The following is a 22,688-nucleotide window of genomic DNA, read 5'->3' on the forward strand; positions in this document are numbered from 1 at the left end:
TTGGAAGAGGCAATAAAGGATTTGAACTTTTAACAGCTGGCTGCATTTGAGGTGATTATTAATCTGAACTGAAACGAAGGCTGCCTCCAGAAGCCTCGCAAGAAACCTGCTCCCAGAGAACCATCATATTTTAGAAAAGAAGAGCACCACAGAGTTGATGTCAAAGTAAATGAGAATAGAGTTAAGAGGGAATCTATTTCATGTTACCTTTGGTCAGTACCAGTCCAGTAGGCAAGGTAATGCATCAGGTTACTGAGCCTTTGTTGATGATATTTGAAAAGCCATGGAGAACAAAAAGGCTAAGTACAGATGTAGGACTGGCTAAGCACAGATATTATTCTAATTTTCAGAGAGAGACAGAGACAGAAAAAAAAGGAGAGGGGAAAGGGTATGGAGAAGTAGGGAAAGGGTAAGAAGAAGGGGAGGAGGGGAGGAGGATAGGGAAAGGAGAGGTGGAAGGGAGAAAGTAGGTTGTAATCCACAAATCAATGAGCTTGACTTCCATTCCTGGGAGAAATTAATAGAATGAATCATTATAATTGTTGTTTGTCCTTCGTTCTTGAAGAGGACCATGATATCATGGAGGTGATGCTATGACATGCAAGTGAATTGGATTTAAGTGAGGGAGGGCTGTGCAAGTTCACCTGCCTCACTTTCCCCTCCAGTAGTTAGCTAAAAATCAGGATGACTGAGATAGCCCTTGATGCAGACATTATTGAATATCTAGTCACTAGGGGGCAACTAGATGGTGCGGTAATAGAACACTAGCCCTGAACTCAGGAGGATCTGAATGTAAATTTGAGCTTAGACACTTAATATTTCCCAGCCTTGTGACCCTGGGCAAGTCACTTAGCCCTAATTGCCTCAGCAAAAAAAAAAAAAAAAAAAAAAAAAAAAAAGTCTAGCTACTAGAAAAAGGAAATGAAGGGGATGTGAAAGGAAATGGTGACTGCAAAGAGTCAACAAGGTTTCCAGACCAGGTCATCAACAAGTTGACTTTATTTCCTTTTTTAATAGGCTAACTCATCTAGCAGGTGAAGTGAATGTTGTGGATACATTTTTTAAAGCAAAGTCTTTGATAAAGCATCTCATAGTATTCTTATGGAAATGATGGAGCAAATGAAGATTAGATGATCATAATATTAAATTGATTTGTTTTTTGTTTTAGAAAACATGATATCTCTGGGTGGTGTCTTGATTTACAATTGAATTGGATTTAAGTGAGGGAGAGTTGCACAAAGTTAATTAGTCTCATACTCTGTTTCAGAGTCATCAAAGTCCAGTGACAAGAGAAAAGCCAAAAAGACCGACTATGGCTCAGGATGCAGGGGACGACCTCCATGTCTTCAATATCTTTCCCAGCTCTTAGCACTCCACTGCACTTGCTTCAATGGCCTTCATGGCTCTCAGAACAGATTGTTTTCATTTGCCCATTCCACCTGGAGAAGCTTTCATATGCTTAAAGTTGACATTCCCCTAACTCATTAATGGGTTTGAGCCTCTTGGTTATCCTCAAGCTGCTTTAGTCTGTCTGTGAGACAGGTTTGCTGAAATATGACTAAGCTAACTAGACTCAGAGACTAGTCATTAGTGATTTGATGGCAAATTGGCAGGAAATATCCAGTGGAGAACTCCAGGGAATCTGTGCTTGGCTCTGAGCTGTTTAACATTTTTATCAATGACTTGGGATAAAGACATAGATGGCGCACTTAGCAGCCTGGCACATGATGCAAAGCTGCACATGGGGTAATAGGTAACATATTGATTAAACATCAGGATTCAAAAAGTTATTGACAGGTTATTGTATTAGAATGAATCTAATAAGATGAAACTCAATAAGGACAAATGTAAAGTCTTCTACTTGACTTCAGACAATCAGTTTTGCAATTACAATCTGGAGGAAGGAGGGTTGGCCAGCAAGCAGTTTGTCTGAGGAAAAAGGATCTAGAGGAGTTTAGTGGACCAAGCTGAGTTCAATATGAATGAACAGTAGCAGCCAAAAAAGCTAATTTGATTTTGGGTTGAATTGAAATGCATAGATTCCAGGAATAATATTATGTGTGTGTGTGTGTGTGTACACACATAATATTTTTCTCTGGTCAGATACATTTGGAGTATTGTACTTAGTCCTATGAGCCAAATCTAGCCTGTTACCTTTTTCCATACAGTCTGGGAGTTAAGAATAGTTTTTTTACATTTTAGAAATCTGGACTTAAGAAAATAATAGAGAAAATATTAATAATAATTAATTTTTTAAAAGTATTTTGTTTTTCCAAATACATGGAAAGATAGTTTTCAATATTCATTTTTGTAAAACTTTGGGTTCCAAATTTTTCTCCCTCACCTATCTCCCTCCTCTTTATGACAAGAAGCAATCTGACATATGTTAAATATGATGCAGATTAAATTTAAAAGTGTATTCAATCATTTGTGAATCTCTTGTCTCCTTGTCCTATCACCACTTATATTTTATCAGATTGCCACCTCCATCATCTTTCATAGTCAGACCTACTCATATGCAACTGAAAGTTGTTAGACTACCTAAAATCATATGAAAAATACTCTAAATCACTATTGATAAGAGAAATGCAAATTAAAACAATTATTAGGCACCAATTTGTATCTATTATATATTGGTTAATATGACAGAAAAGAAAACTGATAAATGTTGGAGAAGATGTGGGAAAATTGGGACAGTAATGCATTGTTGGTGGAGTTGTGAATTGATCCAAACATTCTGGAAAGCAATTTGGAACTATATCCAAATGGCTGCAAAACTGTGTATATCCTTTGATTCAGCAATACAACCACTAGATCTTTACTCCAGAGAAATGTTTTTAAAAGAGAAAAAGAACATATTTGTATAAAAATATTTGAAACAGTTCTTTTTTTGTGGGGGCAAAGATTGGAAATTTAGGGTAGGCCTATCAATTGGGGAAATGGCTAAACAAGTTGTGGTATATGATTGTGATGGAATATTATTGTGTTATAAGACAAGCAGAATGACTTCAGAGAAACCTGTAAAGACTTACATGAACTGATAAAAAGCAAAATAAGTAGAACCAGGAGAACATTGTACATAATAACAGCAATATTGTATAATGAACAACTGTGAATAACTTAACTATTCCCAGCAATACAATGATCCAAGACAATCCCAAAGAATTCATGATGAAAAAATGCTATTTGCCTCCAGACAAAGAATTGATGTCATCTAAATACAGACAGAAGCATAGTATTTTCATTTTCATTTGTTGTTCAAGTTTTCATCCATAAAATGACTAATATGGAAATGTTTTATATTATTACACATGCAAAGCTATTATCAGATTGCTTGCCATTTCAAAGAGACAAGGAGGAGGGAGAGGTATAAATTGGAACTTAAAACTTTAAAAAATGTTAAAAATTGTTTTTACATGTAATTGAGGGGATCTCCCCTATCTGAGGGGAGATAATTTTTTTTTTTTAAAAAGAAAGTTGTAGAGAAAATTGCACAATTGTAGAAACAATTGGGTTCCCTACAAGTTTATGTTATTTAACCTCAACTAGGTCCTCACGGCTACAAAACAGTCCTTTTAATTTTCTATGACTGATTCTCACACTCCCTGCTAAGGCTATTCCAAACCTTTTGTTCTCTCCTAGAGTCTTTAACAAAAAACCTTTCTCTTTCCTCTGCAGTAGGAGACCATGCCTTCTCTGTTAGAGAATAAACTCATGTTTCTCTCTTCTATTCTCTTCTGTACCTCAAAAAGTCATCTCGTTTCTCTCCTCCAAAGTTTCCTCTGAAAAGATTTCTTTATTACTTGCCAGTGGTCAGATTCCATATTCATGTTGCTATCCCTTCTGAGTTATAGTTACATGCCACCAACTGCCTTGTATACATTCCAAATTGGTATTGGAAATACCTCGAGCTCAACTTATCCAAAACAGAATCCATAATCTCTCCTCCCCCACCCCCCACCTCCCACATCTCTCCCTATCTTCCTATTTCTCCTTATTCTCCTAGGCCTGAAGCCTCAGCATCATCCTTGACTCCTCCCTTTCTCTCTAGATTGTCAATTCATTGTCAAATCTTATGATTTATATTTTTATACCATATCTTGTTTTAATCCCAATTCCTCTACTCATAGAGCCACCATCTTAGTTCAGGCCCCTATTGCCTCTTAGCTGCACTAATTAGCAATAAACTTCCTAATTGATCTCTCTACTTCAAATCTCTCTTTTCCAATCCATTCTCCAATCAGTCACCAAAGTGATTTTTCTAAAGTTTTAAGTCTGAGAAACTTTCAGGGACAGAACCAAGATGTTAGAGTAGAGAAAGCACTGCAGGTGACCTCTTTAACAACATTAAACTACTTTAAACAATTTACTTTAAAATAATGCCTCAAGGGGCAGTTATATGGCACTTGAAGTCAGAAAGATTTGAGTTCATATCCTCCCTTGGACACTTAACATTTACTAGCTGTGTGACCCTGGAAAAGTCACTTAACCCCAATTACTTTGCAAAAAAATTAAAAATAATTCTGGAGTGGTGAAGCCAATAAGAGATCAGGATTTAGATATTCTTCCAGTGCGAGGCAATTTAGGGGATTGGCTCAGAGCCTAAGTGGATGCAAGCAGCATCTTTGGGAGTTTTAGGAGCTTTTAAGCTAGAGACAGTAAAGGGATATTGGGAAACTTGTCAGAAAAATATCACAAGAGACTCCCCTGTGCTTTCTTTTGCAACATGGCTAATATGGAAATGTTTTGCATGGTTTCACTTATATAATTATCACATTGCTTACCTTCTCAAGAGGTAAGGATCAGGAGAGAGAGAGAATTTGGAACTCAAAAATTTGAAAAATGAATGTTAATTTTAAAAAGTATAATTGGAAAATATTTAGGCAAATCAATAAAAATATTTTTAAAAGTCCAAGTCTAACTACATCATTTCCTTTTAATCAATAAATTTAGTAACTTTCTATTATTTCCAAGGTCAATTTTAAATTGGGGGGGGGGGTTTAAAGCTCTTCTTCTTCTTCTTTTTTTTTTTTTAAAAGCTCTTCCTAAAGCTTTTAAAGCTTCTTTATATCCCTTTCCTATCTTGCCAGTCATCTTATACTATAATCTCTTTCATGCACACTGAGATGCAGTGATAATGGTCCTCCTTGCTGTTTCTCTCACAAGAAACTATCTCCAGACTGACTTTCCCTATGTTTATTTCTTTTAGCACTTTTGACTTCCATCAAGACTCAATTCAAATGCTACTTTCTGTAGTAGACTTTTCCTGATCTCTCTCCCACTGAATCCCGACTCTTATTGATCCTTTCCCCTTTGAGATTATCTTCCATATTCTGTGTACTCTGTATGCACCTCATCACTTACGTGTTGATTCTTCTGTTAGAATGTGAGCTTCCAGGGAGCAGGTCTGTTTTTGCTTCTCTTTGAATCACAAAGTCCAGTGTCTGGTACGAAGTAAAGTGCAATAAGATGTTGTTGACTGATTTACTTCCCCCCCTCCCCCCATAACTCCAGGGAGCTTTCCTCTTAATTCTTCCCTCTCTCTTTTCATCACTTTCTATCAGCTTCCCTACCACTTTCATACATACCTCGATCTTCTGCATCCTTTAAAAACTAAAGAGACAAAACTCCTCGACATTGCCATCCCTTTCAAGCTTGCCCTCTATTCTTCCCTTTCTGTCTAGAAAGGACTGTCTACCCTTATTGCCTTCCCTCCAGTACCTTCCCTCTTACTCACTTCCCCATCTCTTGCAATATGGAGTCTGACTCTGTCACTGGAATGACATGGCTCTCTCCAAAATTTTATTTCATTTTTACTCAGACTGTGACATTTATGTTGAAGAGCTAACATGGGGGGGCACCAAAGGGGTGCATCATTTACCCAGGATTGCATAACTACTATGTGTCAGAGTCAGGACCTAAATCAGGTCTTTCTAATTTTGAAAGAGGCTCCCTATGCATACTGCTATAATTGCTCTCAAAAAAGCTCCCTGCCCTCATTAAAGTAGTAGCAGTTTGGTGGCCCAATAGATGGACTACTGGGTCTGAGTCAACTTTAGATTCTTAATGTTTTTATGCTCTAGGGCAAATTACTTAATCTTTGTATTCTTCAGTTTCCTCATCTATAAAAATGGATTTAATAATAACTAAATAATAAATAATAACTAAAATAGTTGTGAGGACCACATGAGATAATATTTGAAAAACAATCTGCATAATGCCTAGTACATAGTAGGTGCTTAATTAATGCTTACTTCTAAGGTTGTCAATGATCAAGAGCTCTCAATGATGGCTCTTTCTCAGTGCTACTTCCATTTGTCTCCTCCACAGCTTGGAATGATATAGGTCACCCTCTACCACATGTTCTGTATAATCCTCCTTTGGCTCCCATGACACCATTCTTTCTTAGTTCTTTTAGCTAGGTCTCTGGATGCTCCTTCTGAATCTCTTCTGCTAGATCACCACTATCCTTCTCCAATCCACTAATTATGATCTCTTTTCAAAATTCTGTCCTGAACCCATTTCTTTCTCCTTTGATGAACTCATCAGCAACTACAAGGCCCATTGTTCTCTTTGCAGATAACACAAAAATCCCCACATCCAGGCTTAATATGTCTCATGAGCTCCAGTCTTGAATTATCAATTGACTGGCTATATATCTCTATCTGAATGACTCATAAGTATCTCAAGATAAACACAAAATAAAAGAGCTTTCTATATTTCCTTCCCAATCCATCCTTCTCCCTAGAGGACATGTGTTCTAGGGCAATGGACTGTGAGTCGGGAAGATCTGAGTTTAAATCCCACTTTAAATAACTTAATAGTTATGTGAACCTAGGCCTTCCTGAGCCTCAGTTTCCTCATCTATGAAAGAGGAAAGTCATTGGACTTGTTGGCCTTTAAGGTCCCTTCTCACTCTAAATCTGTGATTCATACTTAAGACTCTTTTTCCAATCACTTAGGTTTGCAATCTTGGAATCAACCTCTATTCTTCCTTCTCCCTTTTATCACCATATTCACTCAGTTGAAAATTCTTGTGGTTACTACTTCAACAAAACTACTCACCCCTTTCTTTCCATTTACACAGTCTCTATTATCTCAGGCTCTCAGCATTTGTCACCTGGACTACTACAATAGCTTCCAAATTGATCTTCTTGTGTCCTGTTTTCAATATATACCCATATAGCTGCCAAATTGATATTTCTATTCCCTTATTCAAAAATATATTGGGGTAGCCTGTAAGAGAAAAATCTAACTACTCTTAACGAGTTCACCTGGCTCAGATAAATTACACACTTGGGTTCCAAAAGAACTGGTAGATATGACTGCTGAGCTACCATAAATAAAACTTGAAAGTAGTGATATACTGGTAAATTAATATAACTTTTTTTCTAAAAACAAACAAACAAACAAATTATATACACAAGACATATTTTCAAGTACAATCTTACACTTGGGTTCAAAAAATCAGCTTCACAAGTAAAGATGGTAGGAACATGGGTAGCTAGAAAGCAGTGTGTCTGAAAACCATCTGGGGGTTTGAATAGATTGCATGTCACTCTATGATGTGGCAATCAAGGAAAATGATGTTTATGAGAGGCATAGATTTCAGGAATCAGGAACTGATATAAGGAGGTGACAGTCCCTCTAAATTCTGCCTTAGTCCAACCATGTCAAGAATAATGTGTTCTATGTATAATCTATATCAGATAACTTTACTATCTCAGAGGGGAGGGGAAAATAGAATTTAGAACTCAAAACAAAAAAAAGTCAAAAATTGTTTTACCATGTGTGTGTATACACACACACACACACACACACACACACACATATATTTAAAAAGAACAATGTGTTTTATATTCATGCTCCTCCTCTCACTAGATCTTACCAACCCTGCCAGCAAGTCTTTCTATAACTCTTTTCTTTTCTGCTAAACTTCCTTGAGAAAATTTTCTACTCTACTTACCTCAAGTTCCTCTCCTCTCATGAGCTTCTAAAACATCTGAAATATGGGTTCCAAACTTCATCATTCACCTGAAACTGCTCTCTCCAAAGTTACCAGTAATTTCTTGACTGACAAAATCCAAAGACCTTTTCTCTATCCTTATCCTTTTTGACTTCTCTGCAGCATTTGACACCCTCTAGCATCCTTCTCCTTCTGGAAACTCTCTCTTCTAGACAGTAATGAAACTGCTCTCTTCTTTCTCTTCCTAACTTGTCTATCTTGAGTTTCCTTTGCTGGGTCATCCTCTAGGTAACACTTTTTAATCATGGGTAGACTCCAGGCCATTTTTCCTTCTCCCTCTGTTGAGGTTGGGAATGGGGACCCCAGAAGTTTGAGGTCCCAGACTGGTGTCATGAAGTGTTTCAAAAGAAGTTGCAGGCTTGAACCCATCTCTTGGTTAAGGGGCAGAGTTTATTTTAATTGTAATGTCATTACAAAAGCTGGCTTGAATTTCTAAGAGAATCCAGCTAGGGAGAGACATTTATCCAGCTTTCAATCATAAACATGCTAATTCCATGGCTCATAGTTGGAGGGGTCTCTCTCTGGAATTTGGTTCTTGTTGACCAGATTATTACTGACCAGATTACCAATTGGCAATGAATTGAGGAGTGGTCTCCAGAATCAGGCAGATTGTCAAAACAGCAGCCTTCTTAGGTTGGGAGTGTGTGTGTGTGTGGGGGGGGGGCAAAGCCAGAGAATTTTGGAATCAGATAGATTGCCACAACAGAAGCCCCCCACCCCAAACTCGGAGGACCACAAAATCATATTACATCACCTCCAGACTTTTGATTGATAATCTCATTAGCTCACATTCCTTCATCTATGGTCTGTAGGCAAAAGATTCCTAAATATAGGTACCCCTTTCTTCTGTGCTCTTATTTTGCATTCCCAACTGCTTTGTAGGTATCTCAAACTTAACATATTCAAAAAAAATATTTTCTTCCCTTTTCTGCCTTTCTACCCCCAGATCCTCCTGTCTTCCCTACTTCCTTATTATTATTGTTGAGGGCACTTTCTTCCAATCACCCAAGCCTTAAATATCAGTGTCATTCTTGACCCTTCCCTCTCATCCCACATATCCAAAATGCTGTTGTCTTTTTGTTTCTGTCTTTAAAATGTCTCTTCTCTTTTCTCACACAGAGCTGGTGCAGACCCTCATCACATCTATCTCAAATCTCTTCAATCCCTCACTCGGCTAACTGCCAAGGCAATTTCTCTATTTCTGACTATGTCTACTTCGTATTTACTAAGCCCCATGACCTCTAGGATCAAATGTAAAATCCTCTGTCAGGGCCTCTTCCTACCTCCAGTCCTTTTCTGTTCTACACCTCTTCATATATTCCACAATTTACCGTTACTGGTCTTCATGCTGTTCCTTGAACACAACACTCCATCTCGGGATTTCATCTCAGCTTTTTCTACTGGCCATCCCCCAAGACCCTCTTCCCCTCTGTCTCCTGGTTTCCCCAGTCTCTTTCAAGTCTTAGCTCAAAAATCTCACCTTCTGTAAGTAGTCTCTTCCATTATCTCCCCCATCTCCCCCATACCTAGTGCTTTCTATCTGAGGTTACCTTCCATTTACACTGTAGAACATCTTGTGAAAACATTTATTTGCCAAGAAATTGTTTTCATCTTTTTTTTGTATCCCTTGTACTTAGCTCAGTGTTGAGCCCACAGTAAGGACTTAAATAAATTCTTGTTGACTAACTGCTCAGTTCTGGGTTCCATTGTTTAGGAAGGATGTTGACAATAGGAGTGTGAATAGAGAAAGATCATAAAGGTCTTGAGTCAACATCTTAAGAGAATTAGTTGAAAGAACTAGGAATGTTTAGCCTTGAGAAGAGAAGCTTTAAAAGGGACATTATTGCTAACATAATCCTGGAGAAGTCTCATGAGGAGCAGAATAGTTCTTTTCAAGTATCTGAAGGGCTGTCAAATGGAAGAAGAACTAGACTTATTCTGTTTAGAATTTAGATTAGTTCTATTTAGAGGGCAGATTTGAGAGCAATGAGTGGACATTCCAAAGTGTGTTGAGATCAGGAAACATTTCCTAACAAGGAGAATTATCTTCAAGTAGAATTAAGATTTGACAAGTAATTGGCAATAGAAGAGGAACACTGAGTCTTGAAGATGTGAATCACAGGGATTATATGTGCACCAGTGGCCTCAACAGAAATAGGGAAGTTAAGAAGAGGGATGGGTTTGGATAAAAGGCAAAGAGTTCTATTTCAGACAGGTTGATTTCTAGATACCTAACATTCAGTTGGAAATGTCCAATAGGCAGTCAGTAAGGACTGAAAAAGAAATTAGAGCTGTATATATAGGTCTGGAAGTAATCTACTAATGACAGTTGAACCCATAGGAGTTGTTGAAATCATCTAGAAAGAACATAGAAAGATGAAAAAAAGACCCAGAAGAGTTTTAAAGAACATCCAGAGTTAGGAAATTGAATATGGATGATGATCTAGCAAAAGGAATCTTAGAAGTACTAGTCAGGTAAGCAATGATAACATTATTAACTAGCATTTAGAGTAGTTTAACATTTGCAAAGTAAATTTACAAATAATATCTCATCTAATTTTGACAAAGATCTTGGGAGGTAGGTGCTATTATTGTCCTCATTTTACAAATGAGGAAAACTGAGGCAGACAAAAAGTGACTTGCTCAGACTCACATAGCTAGCAAGCACCTGATGCTGATTTTGACCTCAGCTCTTCCTGACTCTAGTGTTGCATTCAATGCAGTATACCGCCTGGCTGGTAAGAGAACTGAAAGAGCAGATTCATGAAACATTTCTGGAGAGGGCATTAATGAAGGTAGGGTGGTTCACAGTGTAAGTTGGGTAAGAAGAATATAGACAAACAATAAAAAAAATCATTGGATTGTCAATGAGGTTTTGGTAACTTTGGTGTTTGGTGAGAGCAATTTGAATTCATTGATAATATTAGAAAGTAGATTTCCAGGAATTGAGAAAGAAGAGAAAGGACAGGACATAGAAGCAATGAGTCTGGTGCATTTCAGTCTTATCTCTAAAATATGGAGGTTAGACCAAGTAATCTTGTTTAAAAATATCTTTAAACGGGTTTTGGATTTCTCAACTACACCTCAAAATATAGGAATGATAGGACCATGGACAGGGATAGAGTATACTTAAATATCATAACAAGGACTGATTTTTTTTTAAGTATTTGTCTGCAAATCTAAATGATAGAAATTAAAAAAAAATGAAGGGGAGATTGAAAATTGTCATGTTATTGCCATGCTATATAATATGTGTTTACTATGTGAGGTGAGAGTAATTAAAAGATAGGAAGAACAGCAGTCAGGATGCCCAGGAATTCATAGGACATAAAATCTAAGAAAAGAATAAAATCTATAGTTTCTTACAGCTATACAAAAAATTCTAAAAGTCTTCAGGCTGTTTTAATCTCTAATCACTTGTACTAACACGTTGAGGATACTCTGTATACAAATATACAAAGCATAGGTAAAAAAAAATTCAAGTAAAAGAGAGATCCTCATTAAATGGGGTATATTTGACCTCACAGGTACCCAGTTGAATTCAATTTCAAGTTACCCAGATGAATTAAACATATTGGTATATGTGATATAACTGAACTGCTGTCAGTAATCAAAGTTCTTGGATAATTGGAAAGATTTCAGTGGATTGAAGCAGAATAAATGTCCCAGTTTACCAAAAATGAAAGAAAACAGGCTTTCAAACTTGGCTCATTGTTATTTTCAGTATATAACTCAAACTTCTCATCAACAAGTTTCAAGTCCTCACAGTTTGATTTCAACTTATTTTTTGAATTTATTCCATATTAACCTTTTATAAACTCTGCTTTCCTACCAAAATCTTACTTTGACCCTGGATTCAACATTCTGTGTTTCACCTATGTGCCTTTTCATGGCACAGGAGCCATTTTTAGAATTCACTCTTTCCTCATCTTTGTCTCTTAAACATTAAGCTTCTCTTTCAGGAAGCTCAGATGACACTTCTGTGAAATCTTTCCTAATTCCCTTTGTCCTCAAGTAACCTTATATTTTCTTATCTGTGAATATGTTGTGTCTCTCAGTAGAAGGTAAGTTCCTTGAAAACAGAGGTCATTTCCTTTTTTGCCTTTGGATCTTCAGAGCCCAGCAGAATATCTTACAAGGAATAGTCCTCCCCTTTTTAATTTTTCCAAATACATGGCATATAGTTTTCAAAATTCACTCTTACAAAACCTTGTGTTCCAACAATTTTCTCTTTCTCTCCCCCCTTCTCTCTCCGCAAGGTAGCAAGCAATTTGATTTAGGTTAAACATGTTCAATTCCTCTAAATATGTTTCCCTATCGGTCATGCTATGCAAGAAAAATCAAATCAAAAAAGAAAAAAAAAAACTTGAAGAAAAAAACCAAGCCAAACAAACAATCACCACAACAAACAGGTGAAAATATTATGCTTTGATTTACATTTAGTCTCCACAGTTCTTTCTTTTTCTGGAGGTGAATGGCACTTTCTATCTCAAAAACACTGGAATTGCCTTGAATCAACTCATTGTTGAAAAGAGTCGATCATCACATAATCTTGGAGTTACTGTGTACAATGTTTCTCTTGGTTCTGCTCACTTCACTCAGCACCATGTCTTTCCAAGCTTTTGGAAATCCTCCTGCTGATCATTTCATATAGAACAGTAATATTCCATTCTATTCATATACCATTATATTCAGCCATTCCAATTGATGGACAGCCACTCAGTTTCCAATTCCTTGCCGCTACAAAGATTGCTGCTATAAACATTTTTGCATATGTGGAAAGGAGTGGACTCAATGGAGGTTTGTTGGACTGAATTGAATTCCAGGGAAAATCCTTGAGTTATATTATTAAAGGGATGGTTTGTGAATTTGGAAAAAAAATGCAGTGATCAAAAAAGATAGCAGAGCTTCAGCAAGAACAGATTATTCCTCATTAAATATATTTCCTTTTTGGACAAGATTATTAGGCCCAGCTAGTAGAATATAGCTATAGTTATACTTTAAATACATTTCCCCAAACAAGTGACAAAGGTTCTCATGCTTTTCCTGTTGAGAAGAGGGAGAAAGTGAATTATATGAGAAGAGGGCCCTCAATTCAGAACTAATTGAACATCCAGATTCAATCCAATCTAATCTAGCCCAACAAACATTGTTTTTAAAACCTGCCATGGACAAAACTATGTGTTCAGTGATGAGGACATTAAGATAGAGAAAAGCAATTTTCCCCTAAAGGAAGATTTGTTCTACTGGAAGAAGGCAAAGGGAAAACCTTTGTAGACAAATTAGTCATTTGTGATTTGATATTAGCTTAGGAAAAAAGGCATCCCTATTGATATGCCCTCCAGGACCCTAGGCATTGCCATCTCCTTTATAGCCTGTTCTCTTATAGGTGTTCTTTCTGAATAGCTGAAAGCAGGGATTGACTCACTTTTCTAGTTGTATCCCTGACAGCACATGGTAAATTAAGTGCTTGCCAAAGTGCTTTTTAAATTCATTCATTCACGGCTTTTTGACTCCATTTGAGCACTTACTCTTAGAATTCAAGAATTGGAGACAAACAACAGCTTGGGCCTTACTAAAGAAATATTGCTAGGAAGATAACTTGAATAGCCTAAGATGAAATCACCTGTCCAAAAGCATACAGATATTTAGTGGTAATCACTACTAAAACCCAAGTCTCCTAATTCCTAGGATTTTAGGATTAGACTGAGAATATATTTCAGAGATCATCTAGTCCCAGTGTCTTAGCTGAGGCCCGAAGAGATTAGATGACCAGTCCAAAGTCACATTGCTAGCAAGTGATAGAGCTAAGATTTTAACTCTTTTGAAAAGAAGAGTCCTTTTCCAGCAATGAGATGATTGATGCCAATTCCAATGACCTTGTGATAAAGAGACCATCTACACCCAGAGAGAGGACTGTAGGAACTGAATGTGGACCACAACATAACATTTTCACTTTTTTTGTTGTTGTTCACCTGAATTTTGTTTTCTTACTCATTTTCTTTCCTTTTTGATCTGATTTTTCTTGTGCAGCAAGAGAATTGTATAAATATGTTTATACATATTGGATTTAACATATATTTTAACATGTATAACATATATTGGATTGCTTGCCATCCAGGGGAGAGAATTGGGGTAAGGAGGGGAAAAATCTGAAACACAAAGCTATGCAAGAGTCAGTGTTGTCAAATTATCCGTGCATATATCTTCAAAATAAAAAAAGTTTTAGAAAAAAATAACAGAGAAGTGTCCTGGCTATGTTTTTGATACTTTACCATCATTCACTATGTCCAAAACTGTTTCCCATAATTTTATGCTATGTCTTTTAGGAGATTGAGCCTGTAGGGAAATTTCAATTTTCTTTTTTAAATTTATTTTGTATTAAAGCTTTTTAATTTTCAAAACATATGCATGTATAATTTTTCAACATTGACCCTTGCAAAACCTTGTATTCCAATTTCCCCCACCTGCCTCCAACTCTCTTCCCTAGATGGCAAACAATCCAATATATGTTAAACATGATAAAAATATATGTTAAATCAACATGTGCATACATATTTATACAATTTCTTGCTGCACAAGCAAAATCAGATCAAAACGGAAAAGAAATGAGAAAAAATAAAATGCAAGTAAACAGCAACAAAAAGAGTGAAAATGCTATGTTATGGTCCACACTCAGTTTCCATAGTCCTCTTTCTCTGGGCATAAATGGCTCTCTCTATCACAAGACCATTGGAACTGATCTGAATCATCAGATTGTTGAAAAGAGTCACGTCCACCAGAATTGCTCATCATATAATGTTGCTGTTGCCATGTACAATGATCTCCTAGTTCTACTCACTTTACTCAGCATCAGTTCATGTAAGTAAATCATCCTGCTGATCACTTCTTATAGAACAATAACATTCCATAACATTCAAATACCACAATTTATTCAGCCATTCTCCAACTGATGGGCATTCACTTAGCTTCCAAGTTTTAGCTTCCACTCCAAAAAGGGCTGCCACAAACATTTTGGCACATTCAGGTCCCTTTCCCTCCTTTAAGATCTCTTTGGGATACAGGCCCAGTAGTAACACTGCTGAATCAAAAGGTATGCACAGTTTGATGACTTTTTGAGCATAGTTCCAAATCTCTCTCCAGAATGGCTGGATCCATTCACAATTCCACCAATAATGTATTAGTGTCCCAATTTTCCCACATGACCTCCAACATTTATCATTATCTTTTCCTGACATCTTAGCCAATCTGACAGGTATGTAGTGGTACCTCAGAGTTGTCTTAATTTGCATTTCTCTGATCAATAGTGATTTAGAGCCCCGAAAATTCAATTTCCAAAAAAGTAGATGAGTCATTCAGGAATACCAGTGACCAAGAATCTTACAATTTCCCAGTGGCTAACATCCTTTACCTCAACCACCTTGCCTATAGATGCAGTCCTCTGGAGGCTACCTGACATCCAGACCCTCAGTTACCAGCACACCTCTTCCTTCCCCCAACTACAGATTGGGCTCTCTCTTTCTACATTTCCTCCCCAGTCTCTGCAATTACTCCAGCTGTCTCTAATGACAAGTTGACTGAACAACAACAAAAACATCTGCTAATAGATCATCAGAAAGTCAGAACTTAGTGACTGAACAGTAAGAAAGCAAGGAGACCATTAGCAGTAACTCCCAGAGAAGAGTTGGAGAGAGAAGGGAGAGAGCTCTGATACCAAACTCTGTTATCTTCAGGAAGATGAAGGAGGTGGGGATCAGATTTCTCCTTTGATGGATTTTGCTATCAAAGGGTGGTTGATTCCATGAGATCTAGAGCTGGAATGGACCTTGAAAGTCATGTAGAATCATAAGATAAATTTGAGCTGCAAGGAACCTAGAGGTGATCAGATCCATCTCCCTCATTGAAAGTGGGAAAGAAGGTCAACTAATCCAACTCTCTCATTTAGCAGATGAGGGAAGTGAGGCTCAGAGAGGTTAACCTCCTTACCAAAAGTCATACAAATCATCCACTTCAGAATCAGGATTGGTCCTAAGGCTCATTGATTTCATTATTTTCATTTTATTGAAGAGGAAGATGAGAACAGAGAACAGTCACAGAAAATCAAAGTTGGAAGGCACCTTATCTCTTCTATTTCTTAACCACTATTCATAATTGACCATAAAGAGTCATTTGGTCTTTGCCTTAAAGATTCCGTTTGGCAGATGGGGTGGGGAGTCAACTCATTTCACTTTGGGACACATACAATTGTCAAGAAGTTTTCTCATGATGGAAATCTACCTCTGCACCTAGTGCCAAGTAGAACTATGGAACCCCTCTTCCTCAAGACAATCCTTCAAATCCTTAAAGACCGCTATTCCTTCTGTACCTTCTAGTCTTCTCTTTTCTCCATGCTAAATGTCCTTGAACCAGATGTTCCCTTATGTTCCACTCTCTCAGTCCTCCCCAGCATCCTGACACTTTTCTGGGTGTGATTCATTTTATCAATGCCTTCCTAGGATGGGACACGAACAGAATACAATATTCCAGCTGTGATCTGACCAGGACAAAGCACGGTAGAATAGTTATCTCTCTCTTTGTATGGTAATGTCTAAGATCACATATCAGCTTACTGGCCTACTTCATGGAAGGATGAATTAATAACTGGGCTTCCTCCTGAGATCTTAGTCATAGCAGGATATTGGTTTGCTTTTTAATTTAAGTCCAAACATTTATAATAATTGTTAGCATTTGCATAGCACTTTGAGATTTGCTAATTGCTTTACAAATCTTGTCTCATTATATCCTCACAACAATCTTGGAAGACAAGTACTATTATTATAAACCATTATAAAGTTGAGGAAACTGAGGCAGACAGAAGTTAAGTTCAGGGCCACTGAATTAATATATCGGATGAATTTAAACTCTAGGTTCAGTTTCCCAGATCTAGTACTCTATTGTGTCACCAAGTTGATTATTATTGACATTTGTGTTTGGGGCACTGGGGACTTGGGGAGATTCAAAGTTTAGATGAGAGCCGATCCCTGACCTCATGGAGCTTACAATCTAACTGGATGATACGATATGAACTGAAATGTCTTTTCCTACATTCTCTGCTATTGTCCTCCTGAACTAAGCTTCTCAAGAGACTTTTGCTCTGCAGAACTGGAACTAGAATTAGAACTACCATCCCTGTTGACTCAATTGCCCTGACAACAGTTATACCAAGGTGATAACATGTAATAGACAAAAAAGCTTCATCCCTAACCTGACCAAAATCCCAGGGCCCAGAGTTAAGTCAGTCAGTCAGTCAACTGGCATTTCTTAAATGATTACTATGTGCCAGGCACTCTGCTTAACACTGGGTATACAAAGAAAGAAGGAGAAATAAGACCCAGGCAGACATAGCTCTTGCCCTCAAGGAACTTATGCTCTAATGGGGAAAATAACTTGTAAATATGTAGGTACTTACAAAAGATAATGAAGATAAATTAAGAGGGGAAGGTTTTGAGGCCTCTAGGTGGCTCAGTACTAAGCCTGTAGTCAGGAAAACTCGAGTTCAAATCCATTCTTCCTCACTTACCACTTATGTGATCCTGGGCAAGTCACTTAAGCTCTGTTGGCTTCTGTTTTCTCAATTGTCAAATGAAGATAATGATAGCACCTGCTTCCTAGAATTTTGGTGAGGATCAAATGAGATAATATTTGCCTGGCACATAGTAGGTGCCATAAAATTCTAGCTGGCATTATCATTATTCTGATAACTGGGCAAAAAGATGGAGAGGTTGACATCAGTAAAATATCAGCAAGGCTTTGTCAGCAAGAGACTAAATAGAGACCTCCCAAGTCAGATTATAACAGCTCACTTTTTTTTTTTTTAACATTTCTAAGGTTTGAAAATTTTTTTTCTTTTTCTTTTTTTTTTTTTTTTTTTTTTACAGAATCACAGTTTTTTACAGAATCAATTTTTACCCACTACTTGTAGTCCCATTTTGCAGATGTGGAAAGTGAATCAGAGGTCAGGTTATTTGACTAGGATGACAGAACTGGTAAGGGTCAGAGCAAGGCCTCCAATCCAAAACCCAACCTAATTCCAAGACTCAAGACTATTTCTCCTGTCAATCAAATCTATATATGTGTTTTGGGGAGAGGGAAATCAAGGCAGGCTAGCATAAAATCCAAAAAAAAAAAAAAAAGGCAAAATAGTAATTTACATTTTAAAAAAAACATTCTTCTCAAGGAGTTTACCACAATCTTTTCTCCCCTGGAGGCAATTGGGGTTAAGTGACTTGCCCAGGGTCACACAGCTAGGAAGTGTTAAGTGTCTGAGACCAGATTTGAACTCAGGTTCTCCTGAATTCAGGGCTAGTGCTCTATCCCACTGCATCACCTAGCTGCCCCAGTTTACCACAATCTTTTAATTTTTCAAGATTTCCAGAATAGAGACCTTAATAAGCATGGAAGAGTTAAACCTGGACTGGGGAGGGGGAGAAGACTCCAAAGTCTTAGAACAGAAGGATCATGCTATAACCATAGAGAGCATAGTAGAATCACAGACTACTGACAACTGGAAGAAACTTAGAGATTCCATTCCCCTTATTCAGAGGAGGAACCTGAGATCCAGAGAAGAAATATAGATTTAATTAAAAGTCATTCATTAAGTCAATGCTATTATTTATCTCTATTTTTTTTTTCATTTTATTTTCAGAGATTACAAGAAATACCTGCTTTGTTGGTGGTGGGAGGAGAAGAGAAATAGGAGAGACTGACTGGTCCTTGTGATCTTGGATGAGCTACAGCTTTTCTGTGCCTCAGTTCCTTTAACAGTCAAATGATGAGATTAGGCTAAATGACGTCTACAATTCTTTCCAGCTCAGACATACCATGTTCTAAACTCCCTTTTAGCTCTGGCATTCTATATTGCAGTATTCTATCACTTAAGATACCTTCTAGCTTTGATACTATGTTCTAACATTTTTTCCCTTAGGTTATATGCAGTTCTAACATTTGATATCCTAAATTCTCTCCCTTTTTGCTCAACCTCTACTCTGGCATTCTGCATTCTAAAGTCCCTCCCAGCTCTGATACTGGATATTCCAAGCTTCCTTTCTGGCTCTGACATTCTCTGTTTTCTGATTTCCCTGCCTCAAAAAACCACTTGTCTGCTTTGGAGTCGGGGAAGAGACTTGTCTGTACTGAACAGTTGGGGCTGGTAGATACAAAAATATTATGACGGGATTGTAACACTTGGTGGGGTTTTGTGTGGCAACTAGACACGCTGCATACAGACTGAGAAGCCAAGTCCCAGCATGCATATTCCCCCCCCCCCCCAATCAAACACACACTCTTGATCCTTCATCTCTCCCCCCATATCCTGCTGTTCAAGAGCTTCTGAGCTTACCTTGAAGAGGAGGGGGTCAGATGGGATTCTGTCAGTAGCACCCAGCTGGCCAGCTTCTGAAGGCATCAAAATCTGGCCACAGTGGCTGGGCAAGCAGGACTGAGCTAACTGTCAATCCAGGGGAGGGGAGTTTTCTAAGCTGCCAATTGCCTTGGGCCCTAAAGGGATAGATAAAGAGGGGAGGAGAGACAGGAAAGAGGGATGAGGGAGAGAGAAAGAAGGAATGAGGGGAAGGGGAGAGAGAAAAAAAGAGAGGAGGGAGGGAGGAAAGAGGAGTAATGAAAAGGGAGAGAGAGAAGAGATGGGGAGATAGAAACAGAGAGAGTGGTTCAGGAAAGGAGAGAAACAGAGAAACAAAGGAACAGAGAAGGTGCAGAGAGAGAAAGAGAGAGAATCAAAGAAACAGACAGAAGGAAGTAGAGGGAGAAACAGAGGTGTAGAAAAAGAAATGAGAACAAGACAGGAAGAGAAAGACAGAGAGAGAGGGAGGGAAGAAAAAAGAGAGAAAACAGGCAGGGAAAGATTGAGGTAAGAAAACACAGAGAGAGACAGAGAAAGGGAGGGGAGGAGAGGGAGGGAGGAAAGAAGAGAGAGAGAGAGAGAGAGAGAGAGAGAGAGAGAGAGAGAGCGCCCTACGTGGCCCCGGCTCTTAACCCCAATAGCAAGGCTGGCTAGCCCCCCTCTTCCAGCCGCTGTCACTGCCGGGGACTGGCAGGGCCGGGTGGGAGTTTGCCTTACCTTGGCCTGGGCAGCAGCAACATGTGTCCCTGCTAGTGTTCTTGGTGGCGGCTGTTCCTCTGAGCCGCCCCCCCTGCAGCTGTGAGAGAGCCCCGCCTGCTGCAAGGGCTCTGCCTGCGCCCAGTCACCCAGAGCCTGCCCAGCCCGTTGCCCCACTGGCAGCCAGCTTGCCGATGAATGCACATCTTTTAGTAGCTGTTTGGGTGACCGCTGTGGAGCAGGGCCATTTGTTTTGTCAGAGACGTAACCATGACAATCACCCTCTCCATCCCTCTCCCCCAACCCCCACCCTGCTTCCCTTCCCTAACCCACTGCCTTTCCCCTCTCTGTTAGGCTCTTGAAGTAAGGCTTTTCACACCTTTCTTTCCTCCTGAAGCTGATGGGAAACCATCAGCTGCCATCAATGTGAGAGAGGAGAGGAGACCGGGGCTTGTCACACGGCTCCTCTGGGGGCCCCTCACCTGTAACCCTGCCTCTGGGTACCTCCAAGACATAACACCCTCCGCTCCCCCCCCACACACACATTAGCTGTTCACATGAGTGGACATAGTTCCAGTCTAGCTTACCCACCCCCTGCCCAGCGGCCCAGGCCTCCCAGGGTCCAGACTAGAATCACATTAACTCTCTCCTCCTCATCCTCTGAGTCTCCACCCCCCCCTCTGCCCCATCTCCCCTCACCTCATGATCTTTTCTTCCTGTGATTCAAAATGTCACCAACTGTCTTGCAGCTCAGGATACTGCAGCAATTGCTATGTCATTGGAGGGTCCTCTGCTAAAGTGCTCGATGGGTCACTGCCCATGGGCCCATTTGCCTGATTGGAGAGTTTCACAAACCTGGTCTTGCCCTAGTCAGGCTCAAACTGAGCTGGCTTGGAGTTCCTGTCATATAGGACAAAGGTTCCTATCAGGGAGGGTACCAGAAGGAAGGGGAGCCAGCCTGAGGGCAAACTTGATAGCAGGTAAAGGTCTGGGAGCCAACAGGACCACAGAAACCAGAGGGTTATCTGTTTAATAATCCAAAGGAAGGCCCAGAATCTGGGAGTTTGGAGGAGAAGAGGAAGAGGGAATAGGGAGGAGTGGGATAATGGTGATGGTGGGGTACACGGTAGTAACATGGCAAAAGTGGGCATGGCCCAGGAGTGTAGAAGGTCAGGGAGAAGAAAAAGAGCAAAAGATATAAAACTGAAAGGGACTCTGGAGATCAACTACTCCATTACATTCATTGTTCAGGTAAGGAAACTGAGGCTCAGAACATATGGCATTTCCCCCAAAATCACAGAGAGAGAATAAGAAATCTACAGAGATACAAGTTCTCTGAAAGAATTGCCTCTAAAGTCAGAGAATCTGGGCTTGAATCTCTCCTGGGACATTCTCCTTGTCCCTTGTGTGATATTAGATGTTACTTCAACCTTCCACCCCACCCCCACCTTTCCCCACTCCCACCCCTCTACTTCTCCAGCCCCAGTAGAGTGTCTTAATTTGGAAAATAAAAGGATCAGCCCGGCTGGCTTACTTGGTCCTTCTGAGGTTTATATACTCCCATAAGAGGACTCCCAACTCAGTCTCCTAAGCCACAAAAAGTGACACTAGGGAGCCATAATCCCCTTGGGATGCTCATGCTCATCATGTTGAAAGGATGACTACTATCTTTCTGCCTCCTCCAGACCCTCTGGCTACATAGGAAGTAATCTCAGAGTGGGGTTGGGGGAGCAATCACACCCTGCTTCCAGTGAACCTATTAAGGGTTACATGCAATTTCTTCATGAGGGAAATGGTTATGCCCAAAGGCACAATACAAAATTACAGAGAATCAGGAAGAGGAAGGAAAGAAGCTCTAACAGTTTTGTCTGGATCAAAGAACACCAAATTTGGAGTCTGGATACTGTGAATCTAGCACCATTTTGGCCACATTTGTATCTGTCGACTCCTATCAGCATCCCAAGATCTAGAAAATTAATGGATCTAGAAAAAAAAAAAAAGACATTACCTATAAGGGTGGTCCCTGTTGTCCTTTCCCCTTTCTTTGGCTTAGATCAATGACTTCATCCCTAATGAGGAAATTCTGGCGTGGTCAGTACTTTTTTCTTTCTCCTGATCAAGATTGGCTGTCTTGAGCATGATCTGAGACTTGAGGTTGGTGGGTAGCAGACAGTTAAAGAGGAACTGGCATGCAGAAGGAGCCTGGAGTAGTAGCTAAGGTTTTGGGATAGTTAGGTTGGAAGCCACTAAATATATTCAGGAGTTGTGAAAATCATGGACAAGTAACTTAAACTGTCCAGCAAACCTCTTTCTCTTCTGTAAATAATATTTGCACGATCTAACTTTACAAGTTCATTTTGAGAAAAGTTGTTTGCAACCCGAAACCTTCATATGGGATTTTATTGAAGATTCCTTTTTTAATAACAGTAAAATAACATTAAAAAAAAGCAGGGATTCTTGGAGGGATAGCCGAGTTAACAAATTCTGGGCATGGAGGAGAGCCTCTAAAAACATGGAGGTGGGAGATAAAATATTGAATATGGAGAAAAGTGGACTAGTTTGGTCAAA

General features: G+C 39.1%; 1 protein-coding gene across 3 annotated transcripts in view; it reads right to left on the minus strand.

The window, feature by feature from the left end:
* Positions 1–20,325, minus strand: part of VWA5B1 (von Willebrand factor A domain containing 5B1) — a 112,318-nt gene extending 91,993 nt beyond the window's left edge. For 2 of the 3 annotated variants that reach the window (XM_031962721.1, XM_031962717.1), the window contains exon 1: positions 20,142–20,324. The gene's annotated coding sequence lies outside the window, so the exon portion shown is untranslated. Of the gene's footprint in view, positions 1–20,141 lie in introns of all 3 variants that reach the window. The other variant, XM_031962722.1, reaches the window with a different exon arrangement.
* Between the last annotated feature and the right edge of the window lie 2,363 nt (positions 20,326–22,688).

The sequence above is a fragment of the Sarcophilus harrisii genome, chromosome 3 (assembly GCF_902635505.1).
Source record: "Sarcophilus harrisii chromosome 3, mSarHar1.11, whole genome shotgun sequence".
In the NCBI taxonomy this organism is placed as follows: Eukaryota; Metazoa; Chordata; class Mammalia; order Dasyuromorphia; family Dasyuridae; genus Sarcophilus; species Sarcophilus harrisii.